Here is a 10,930-nt window from a genome sequence, read left to right as displayed (position 1 = left end):
CAGAAATGCTCACAGCGATCATTGTTCCTGCACAGGGGGATCCAGACGTGGAGATGCAGGGACCTCTCCAGTGCAGGGCTGACTGGCAGCCATTGCTGTTTGCTCTGCCCTGGTGATTTCATGAGACCCTGCCCCACCCAATTTACAACCCCACCCAAGCTGTGCACAGCGGCTTTTGCATATGAATGTCCTGTCCTTTTTCAGCTTAAAACCTGTCAAATTGCAGCTGGGTCAGAGAGCCCCAGAGCTTCCAAAAGAAGGCCCAAGGCCCAGCAGCAGCAGCCTGCCTTGCTTCACAGCTGGGCCTCATTTGGGCACTTCCAAACCCCATACAAAGAGGAGGAATCTGCAGATCTTTCTGTAGCTCCTGATAGGTGGCCTCAGGCAGTGGCTGACTTTACATCTCCTTGGAGACCCAAGAGCCAGTGTACCCAGTAGTCAGTGTGAGATCATACCGGATTACAACTCTTCACATCCATAAGCGATACACTCAAGGGACAGACTCAGTGAGCACCAAAGCACCACTGAAGCAAGCTCTGCCCCATAAGGCAATGTCCTGCACAGCAGGTCCTTCCAGTAAACACAGCTGGTCCTCACAGCCAATTGGCTTGGAGGTCAATTCCAATGATACCAACAGCAATCAAGACTTAACTACAACAAGACTGTGCACACAGCCCACAAAGGGGTGCACCCAGAGTGTCTACCTCAGGTGATTGGGGAGGCTGAGCCACTGGGCCCTATAGGACACCTACCACACAAGGCCACTCTATCAACAGAGGGAAACAACCAAAATGTGGAGACAAAGAAACATGTCATGAATGAAAGAAATGGAGGAAAGCAAACTACTGGATATAGAGTTCAAAACCACAATTATAAGGTTACTCAAGAATCTTCTAAAAACCTTAGAGGAACTTAGTGAGACCTCAGAGGAACTTACTGAGACCTTCAAGGATCTTAGTGAGAATGCCAAAAAAAAAAAAAAAAAAAAAAAAAAAAGGAAAAGGACCAGTTGGAAATTAAGCATACAATGACTGAAATAAAGAATAATATACAGAGATTCAACAGTAGACTAGAGGATCCCAAGAATCAAATCAAATATTTGGAATACAAGGAGGCAAAAAACACCCAACTGGAAGAACAAAAAGAAAAAAGAATCCAAAAATATGAAAATAGTGTAAGAAGCAACTGGGACAACTTCAAGCATACCAACATCTGAATTATGGGGGTGCCAGAAGAGAGAGAACAAGATATTGAAGAAATAATGACAGAAAACTTCCCCTATGTGGTGAAAGAAATAGACTTACAAGTCCAGGAAGTGCAGAGAACCCTAAACAAGAGGAATTCAAAGAGGACCACACCAAGACACATCATAATTAAAATGCCAACGGCAAAAGACAAAGAGAGAATCTTAAAAGTAGCAAGAGAACAACAGTTAGTTACCTACAAGGGAGTACCCATACGGCTGTCAGCTGATTTCTCAACAGAAACTATGCAGGCCAGAAGGGAGTGGCAAGAAATATTCAAAGTGATGAATAGCAAGAATCTACAACCAAGATTACTCTACCCAGCAAAGCTATCATTTAGAATTGAAGGTCAGATAAAGAGCTTCACAGACAAGAAAAAGCTAAAGAAGTACATCATCACCAAACCAGTATTATATGAAATGCTGAAGGGTATTCTTTAAGAAGAGGAAGAAGAAGAAAAAGGTAAAGATAAAAAATTATGAACAACAAAGTGACAACTAATACATATCTATCAACAAGTGAATCTAAAAATCCAATGAATAAAAAATTTGATGAACAGAATAAACTGGTGAATGTAATAGAATCAGGGGCATGGAAAGGGAGCAGACTGACAATTCTCAGGGGGAAGAGGGTGTGGGGGATGCAGGAAGACATTGGACAAAAATCTTACATCTATGGATGAGGACAGTGGCGGGGGGGTGGTGAGGGCATGGGGTGGGTGGGAACCGGGTGGAGGGGAGCTATGGGGGGAAAAAAGAGGGACATTTGTAATAATCTGAACAATAAAGATTTAAAAACAAAAGAATATGAGGGAAGCAAGTGACAAAAGGATAAAGGGCCATTAGATAATACAATCTGGTGAAGCAAACATATTGTGGAGTCAGAATAATGGAGGAAATGATTTCGAAATGTAGGAGGCTGAATTTAGAGCCTGGGTCACTTCAAATTAAGATTATGAAGGGGTTCCAGATATTGACAATAATAAATTTTAGATTATGACCAAAGGGGTTATTAGAATAAGTGAGAAAAAAATACAAGATTACTGGATGTCAAGTAATTACATGTCTAGCATGTTGGAAGGATGGTCTATGACATAGACTCTATGTAGACAAAGCACTAAATATTAGGAGAGTGTTAGTGCTAGAGAGATTAACAGTGAGCTGAAATTTTTAAGGAATCAGGGAAGTGACCACGAGTTGGAAGATGACTGAAACAGTCAGTGTTGTGTAATGGTTGTAGTAGTCTGATGTCAAGAGTCAGCATTAGAAATTTTTAGAGTTGAGGGGAGGAAAGATGATCTGGAAATTGAAAACAGAAAAAAGAGGACCTTCGGGTTCACTAGTACATGGAATGTGGTAAACAAAGCCACCACCAACACTTGGGATATCTGTGGGGAACCTAAAAGGAGAAGTGGATTTCAATTAAAGCAAGAAGATAAAGGAAATGTTTAGTGAGTATCTAGTTTCTAAAGATTTTGGTGGTGAATAACAACGGTTTTCAGAAGGCAGAAAAGCTAGCTTTTTTGGAGTCAGAATAGATGCTCAGAGCCTTATATATACACATTGCAAACTCCAGAGCAAGCACTACAAAATTTTACCACACTGTACAAATGCTGACCATAGAAATGTTGACACTGCTATTATTTCAGAGAAACTTATCAAAGAAATTTATTAGCATAAATAAGAAAAGTAGTTGTGAAAAAGAAGTGATACCAGCCACAAACGTCACATGAAAGGAACTGTAGAAAATATTTCATATCTGTGAGAGCACAAAGAATGAAATGTTAAAAGCTGGTCCCAACTTAGAAAGGAGTATGACAGTTTGCTAAGGCATGGGAAAGATGTTCAAGCTGTTTAGTCAGAAGTTGTACAGAAGAAGTTGTTCATGCAATTTTTAAAAAATGAAATAAGCCACTTTAGTTCTCAATGTTTCTAATATTTTAAATGATAATGTACTAAGTAATACTAATTTCACTATTTTTTATTCCCATATACACATGTATATATATGTATATATACATATATATATCATCAACAAAAATATAGTTTTTAATTTTTTGAGACAAAACAATCAAAATTTTCCCTTTGATTCTGAGATTGTGCATGGCTTCAACTGACAGAATGCTTTTTATATCCTGTGGTGTTATAAGCTATAAGTTTGCATTTATCTAGGATAAAAAATGTGGCATATCTACTTTGTTTCCACAATTATTAACTGCTGGAGTCATCAGATTTTCCAATTATTTCATTTCCATTGAATATTGCCTACTTCACTGTTTCAGCACTTGAAACATTTATAAGGCTGCCAAACCTGTAACAAAATAAATAAATGAATAAAAATGAATTGTATGCTTCCTTTATCTTAAAAAAGGGACAATTACTTCATGAACCAAATCTGTTATATCCAAAACTTATTTTTTTTATTTTCTTGTTAGATGACTGTATTTAAGTTAAAAGAGAAAAAGTGACAATAGCTAGGGTGATTCCTTATACCACTGTGAGAATTCACAAGAGCCCTCAACTGTCTAAAACCCTCAAGTTACCTCTCGGCCTTCTGTTCCCAATTTCAGCCAAGAGGTCATGAGTAATCTTGGCTTGTTCAGGACACGTCTGATTTTATGCCCAATGTCTTGATGTAACTATCTACAGTGCCTCCTTTCACACTCAAAAGTGTTCTGGTTTGGGCAATAAATCATAAGGTTACCTTTACTGTAAGTTTCTTAAAAATAGTTGCATAATCTTCCTTTAATAAAGTATGTAAGCTTATATTGTTTACTTAAACAATATGCAAAGTAGAAACACAGCAGAATTTTCTTTGCTACAAAGGGACACATTATTGTGTATCACACAGGATAATGCCCTTGACTGTAATTTGATTTTGCATATATACTTTCCATTTCTTAGTGCCCTCTGAAAGCAAGGGACAGTACTGTGAAAGGAAGGGGTAGGAAATAGTAGAACTTCTGAATTTCTACCTTCTGTGCTCTTAATTTCAAGGGTCTCCTTTTATTTAGAATAGGTATATTGCTAAAAAAAATGATTGCTTGGGGTACAGACACATGCTCCCATAATTTCTTGCCTTCTCTTTTTCATCTTTGATCATATATGGAGGATAACTGTCAGATAAATATATCCAAAATTAGCATACCAGACATTCCTTTATTATTGACAAAATAGAAGAGACTAACTCACAGGTAAAATGCAAAATTTTGAAACATTTTCTGTCATCTTATTTTTCTTGGGTAATGTACAATTCAGTTGCATCCAGGAGACAGGTGATGGAAGACAGCTAATGAACAGCTATATACAAAAGAAACATCAGTTACTATTCCTTTGTCTCACTGGGAGCTAATTCAAGTACAACAGAACCAGACTCATGTCATCAAAATTCCACTCAACAATCATTTAACGTCTTCTTGGTTCCTTGTCCCCTTTCTCTCAGTGAAACGTTACAACTGTCTTTATTCTCAGGTTTCCTACTTAACACCATCACTTTTAAAATTCAGCATACGGTAAGCAAAAACAGAGGTATCAGATGAGCTAAGTCCTAGTCTCCCAAATACCACCATCTCTACATCTGTAGAGGTTCTAATTTTATTTTCTGCATCCACTGTGGAATGGGTTCCCATTCATCCAAGGCTGACCTTTCTACTCTTTTCCAACTTACTACCTCCCTCTCTCCTACTCTTTTAATCTTTCCCTCTTCATTGGGCCCTATCCTGAAGTAAGTAATAATATCTTTAAAACTCTCCTGATGTCATGAATTTTCTTTTAGTGATATAAAAGGTAACATCTTCCATTACCCTCAAAGATTCTAAAGAGAAAATTTGGAGCTTAAGCTTTATTTTATTGCTTCTTCCTCATTCAGATTTTAAGCAATCTCTAACATTCTCCTTGAGCACTGTACTTCTCATTTTTTGTATATGAAATATCATAATCACAGTAAAATAACCATTTGCATTATTCTCGATTTGTTTCGATTCACCTTAGATCAAAGCTTCTGTAAGATGTATGAAAGAAGGGCTTATTATTATTACATCCCCAGAATTTAGTATATGTTGCCGACCTTAGTAGGCACAAGAAATATTTGAAAAATAATTAAATGTTACCAATAATTAACCTGCATGACTTCATTTATAATACTCTTGCCAGAGACATCTATTAATTGTTAACTAAGACTTTATTTTTTAGCTATACCTTAGGCTTTGAAAATAGGCAGACTAGAAACCTGTGTGCTCAGTGGTTAAGAGTTGACCTATAAACCAAGAGGTCAAGGTTTGATTCCCAGTCAGGGCACATGCTGAGTTTGCAGGTTTGATCCCCAGTAGGGGGCATCTAGGAGATAGCAGATCAATGATTTTCTCTCATCATTAATGTTTCAATCCCTCTCTCCCTCTCCCTTCTTCTCTGGAATGAATATATGTAAAATAAAATAGGTAGGCTAGGATTTGAGCCTGCATTCTGGTGCTTATTACTCATGTGATCTTAAGAAATTTACTTATTCTCTATGAACTTTAGTTTCCTGATCTAAAATTTAGGGATAATGATACTTACATCTTAGACTGTTTTAAGGTCAAATAAAACATTAGCTAGAAAGGTCTTTTTTAGTTTTTGTGGCTCATTATAGGCATGTAATATATAGTATTTGCCATCATTTGTGTATTATTTAACTTTTTTTGAGGTATTTCCACCGTTGATTAAATTATTCTTTAAACTGCCCCCCCCTTTTTAAATCATCAGCTTCCATTGGATCATGCCTTCTTTTTTCTCCCTATTTTTTTAATCATTTATTCTTAAATGCTTGTACTGGTTTTCCTATTTTCCTGCCCCACATATGGTATGGATATATAGTATTCTATCCTGTGTGGCTTCTCCTTTTCTCAATTCATTTTGGATGTTGTCACCCAGTTTATTGATTTTTTTATTAAACAAAATGTTCCTTACCAGGTTCAAATACCCCTTGATAATGGGGATCAGTACTTTATTCCTCTGGCATTCCCAATGAAAAGGACATGGTAATCATTGGTAAACGTTTGGTAAGTAATTAATGTTTAGTAAAATTATGAGTAGATAATTTTAAAAAAATTCTCCATTACAGTCACCCCCCATTCACTTCCAAGCAAAATTACATTATATTCACGTGATTCTCACATAAATTTGACATATTAAAGTTTACACTCGATATCAGTTCCAAACATAAAAATACCACACATATACCAGATCATTGTTTTCTTATGTATAAATTTGAGATTAAAAAAACTTAAGACCTGGCCAGTACTGTTTAGTGGTTAGAGTGTCAGCCTATGCTCTGAAGGTTATGGGTTTGATTCCCAGTCAAGGGCAGGTATCTGGGTTGCAGGTTGATCCCCACCCTGGTGTGGGCATGTGCAGAAGGCAACCAATTAATGCATTTCTCTCACATGGATGTTTTGTTTCTCTCTCTCTCTCCCTCCGTCTCTCCTTTTCTTTATTCCTTTCACCCTTTCTAAAAAATCAATGAAAAAATATCCTCAGGTAAAGATTAACAAAACAAACAAACAAAATAGAAGATAGAAAATTTAAAATTATCATAGTCTGCTCCCTTTCCTTCATGCCTCATATTTAATTAATTTTAGTCTAAGAACAATTTTATCTCTTAATTTTTCTTAATTTCTTAACAATTTATTAATTTTTCTCTAATTGAGATGTTTCTCTTTTTAATAAAGTAAATTATTAAAAATAATATGTTAAAACAATGAAATGTCTCCCCTTTGATATTCTAAGTACAATCTTATAGAAAAAACTGCACAGTTTTTTTTAAAATCAAGCTATTGAAGAAACATTATACTTCGGCCAGGCTTAAAGTGTTCTCAAATGGATATACAAAATGAATAAGACATTTTTTATCTTTATGGAGCTAAAAGTCTAACAAAACATACACATTTGTAGCTATTGACTAAAAAATAGTGATGTGGGACTATGAAAGAGAAGGCCACTAATTGAGCCTGCTGTGATGGAAGTAAATTTCCAAGGAAGCAACAAAGTTAAAATTTGAAAATAGAGTTGGGTTAATCAAATTCAAAAGGGACAAAATAATGATTCAGCCAATGCCCTGGCCAATGTTGCTAAGTGGTTAGTGTGTCAGCCCTGCACCAAAGGGTCTCTGGTTTGATTGCTGGTCAAGAGCATGTAACTGGGTTGCAAGTTAGAGCCCCATCCCTGGTCAGGGCATGTGCAGGAGGTAACCAACTAATGTTTCTCTCTCACATCAACATTTCTCTTTCTCTCTCTTTCATTCTCCCTCCCTCCCTTCCTCTCTGTTCCTTCCATTCTCTTTTAAAAGATATCAATGGAAAATATATGCTTGGGTAAGGATTAACAACAACAACAAAAATGATTATCTATCTATCTATATACAAAAGCCTAAGCAACCAGAACGGCCAGAATGACCAGTCGCTATGACATTCACTGACCATGCTCAACACAGGAGCTGCCCCCTGGTGGTCAGTGCGCTCCCACAGCCAACCTTCCCTGGCTGGCCAACCTCCCAAGGTCCCTCCCCCTGGCCGGCCAACCTCTTTTGGTCTCTCCCCCTGGCCGGCAGGCCCCAGGCTGGGACAAGGAACTAAGGGTGGGTGGCAGCAGATGCAGCCCCTTTCTCAGAGGGTCCGAGGGCCGGCTCCCTCCTTGGGGCCGGTGGCCAACCTCCTGTGCCCTTTCACTCCCCCAAGCTGGCAGGCCCTGATCAGCCCGCCTACTGCCCACTGCAGTGGTGGCGTGGCGGTGAGGGAAGGAGGAGGGGGGAGGTGGGGAACCACGTGATGGCAGGGTGCCAACGATGGTGGTGGCAATGGCTTATGTCCATTCCTTCCATGCCTGACCCCGCAACCATCGCCTCCTCTCCAGCCCACCCCTGGTTGGCCTGGCTAAGATCAGCCCTGATTGCCGGCCAGGCCTCGAGACCTCACCTGTGCACCAATTTCGTGCACTGGGCCTCTGGTTCAGGTAATCCTATCTTATATAATAAAAGCCCAGCAACCAAAATGGTAGAATGACCAGAGACCAGAACCACTGCAGCCCCTTACCTCGCCTTCCAGCGGGGACCCTCCACCCCAATTGGTGGCAAACCACCCATGGCCTTTCACCCCAGCTGGCCCCAGGGGGGACCCTCACCTAGATCGGGGGTGTGGCCAGCTTGCAAACCCACTGTAGCCCCTCACCCCAGCCATCCCTGCCTCCCAGTGGGGACCCTCCACTCTGATCTAGGGCCCCCATAAGGGCAGGCTGGCCAGCCCGCACCCAGATTGAACTGAGCTTCTATCCTATATAATAAAAGGGTAATATGAAAATTGACCCTAACGGTGGAACAACCAGATGACCGTTCGACCAGTCACTATGAGGTGCACTGACCACCTCTTGGTCCCTTTCCCCAGCCAACAGACTTCAATCACCCAATGGCAAATGGGGGACCAGGAGTGGGTGGCAGGGGATGGGGGTGGCACCATGCCAAGGCCCCCACCCCACTAGTTGCCCCACACACAGAGGGCAACCCATGATGGGGACGGGGCCAGCAAGCGGGCAGGAACAGCTGACCTCGCTGGCGGTTAATTTGCATCAGGCTTTGATTGCCCAATTTCGAACAGGGAACTGGGGGTGGGTGGCAGTGGGGGGCGAGGCCGGCTGCAGGAAGCTGGGGAAGATGGCGCTGATCACAGGCCAGGCCTAGGGACCATATCCATGCATAAATTTTGTGTGTCGAGCTTCTAGTAAAATCATAAAGGGCAAAAATCACAGAGACATGAACTAAATTCAAGTTCATGCTGATAACAAGATCTGTTGGGCTGGAGCATGCTATATATTACAGCAAATTAAACAAGTGAGTGTGCTGGGATAGTAAGGGTTCTAGCATTCCATAGTTAGGAATTTGGTATTTTTTTGACACTCAAATATTAATAAAATAACAGCAAAATAATCATAAGTATTGCAGTAACTTTATCGATTTATCTGTATTTTAACTTTAATAACACTAAGTAGGGCTGTAATATGTGAAAATAAATGATTTATATGATTATACCAAATGGATTAGTCAAGACTATAAATTCTCATCAGTGTACAACAGCTCAAAGGAGAAAGAGAATCCCATGATTTAAGTGGTATCAATAGTCCATTAAAATATGCCTCACAACTGAAACAAAGTCATTACACTCTGGTTCTATAAGAACCAATAATCACAGGGAATAAGAAATACCAAAGAAATACATAAGCATAACTTACCTGCTATGATATTTTTCATGGACTGGTAAGTCTAATAATTATATGTCCTTGCTATTTGAACCTGTGGTATAGGAATTCTACAATGACTCCACTCAGAGGGAAGGGGCACACAGAAAGGGCATAAAGGCCATTTATTAGGAACAGCCAAGGATTAATATTGTCACTGAAATTCTTCTTACCTGTACCTTAACAATACCAGGAAACTTATATAGACATACCATAAATCATAACACAGACCTGCGTTCTATTGCCATTTTTCTCATTGTCACATATCAGGGAGGAGAAATTCTTCCCACTATCTCCGTGCCATATGCATGACTCTGAACATGAGCAAAATCTGAGGTCTGAAAATCAAATGAGAAAGTCTTTGAGGCTGGCACACACATATGCATAATATGTATTCATAGATATACAATCAATAAGCATACATATTGGAATTCCAACATCTTCACTATATATTGAAAAGTTAAAAGGTTACATATTGAATGAGGTGATTACTTAAAATATGATAGAAGTAAGAGAATGTGTCTGAAATGAGATGGGATTTGAATCTGAAACAATCTAGACAGAAAAAGAATCATAGATACATAGAAAGAAAAATGATGAAGCACTCAGAGAAAACTTCAGTATGTTTGAAATGATGCAACAGGACCTAGTACATCTCTATTCTGTTAAATTTTCTACAGAAGACTCATCACCTCACTGTTTTCAGTGATCTACCTGATATCCTATCTAATAAAAGAGAAACATGGTAATTAGCGTATGACTGCTACCCTTCCCATTGGCTAATCAGGGCGATATGCAAATTAACTGCCAGCCAAGATGGCGGCCGGCAGCCAGGCAGCTGGAAGCTAACAGGAGGCTTGCTTGCTTCAGTGAAGGAGGACTCCAACGTTCCCTTCCTGCCTTGCTGGCCTCTGAGCTGGCAGTTTGAAACATTGTTACAAATATAGAAGCTAAACAAAACCCCAGAAACCAGCTTTCAGCCGGCCAGGATCTCAGAGCTGGAGATGATACAGTGTTTCGATTATAGAACAAAAAAAAACCAGATACCTGCTTTCAGCAGCAGAGGCCTTGCCCCAGAATTAAAAAAAAAAAAGTAAAAAAGGAGCGGTTGGGAGCTTCAATCACCCACCAGCCTGAAAACAGCCCTCAGCCCCTCACCCAGACTGGCCAGGCACCCCAGTGGGGACCCCCACCTTGAACGGTGTGTGACCAGCTGCAAACAGCCATCATCCCCTCATCCAGGATGGCCAGGCACCCCAGTGGGGACCCCCACCCTGATCCAGGACACCCTTCAGGGCAAACCAGCCAGCCCCTACCCATGCACCAGGCCTCTATCCTATATAGTAAAAGGGTAATATGTCTCCCAGCACCAGGAGCAGCGTGACAGGGGCAGCGCCCAAACCCCCTGATCGCCTGCGGCTCTGTGTG

This window comes from Myotis lucifugus, unplaced genomic scaffold (genome assembly GCF_000147115.1).
Source record: "Myotis lucifugus unplaced genomic scaffold, Myoluc2.0 scaffold_10, whole genome shotgun sequence".
Lineage (NCBI taxonomy): Eukaryota > Metazoa > Chordata > Mammalia > Chiroptera > Vespertilionidae > Myotis > Myotis lucifugus.
This window is presented reverse-complemented; position numbering follows the sequence as displayed.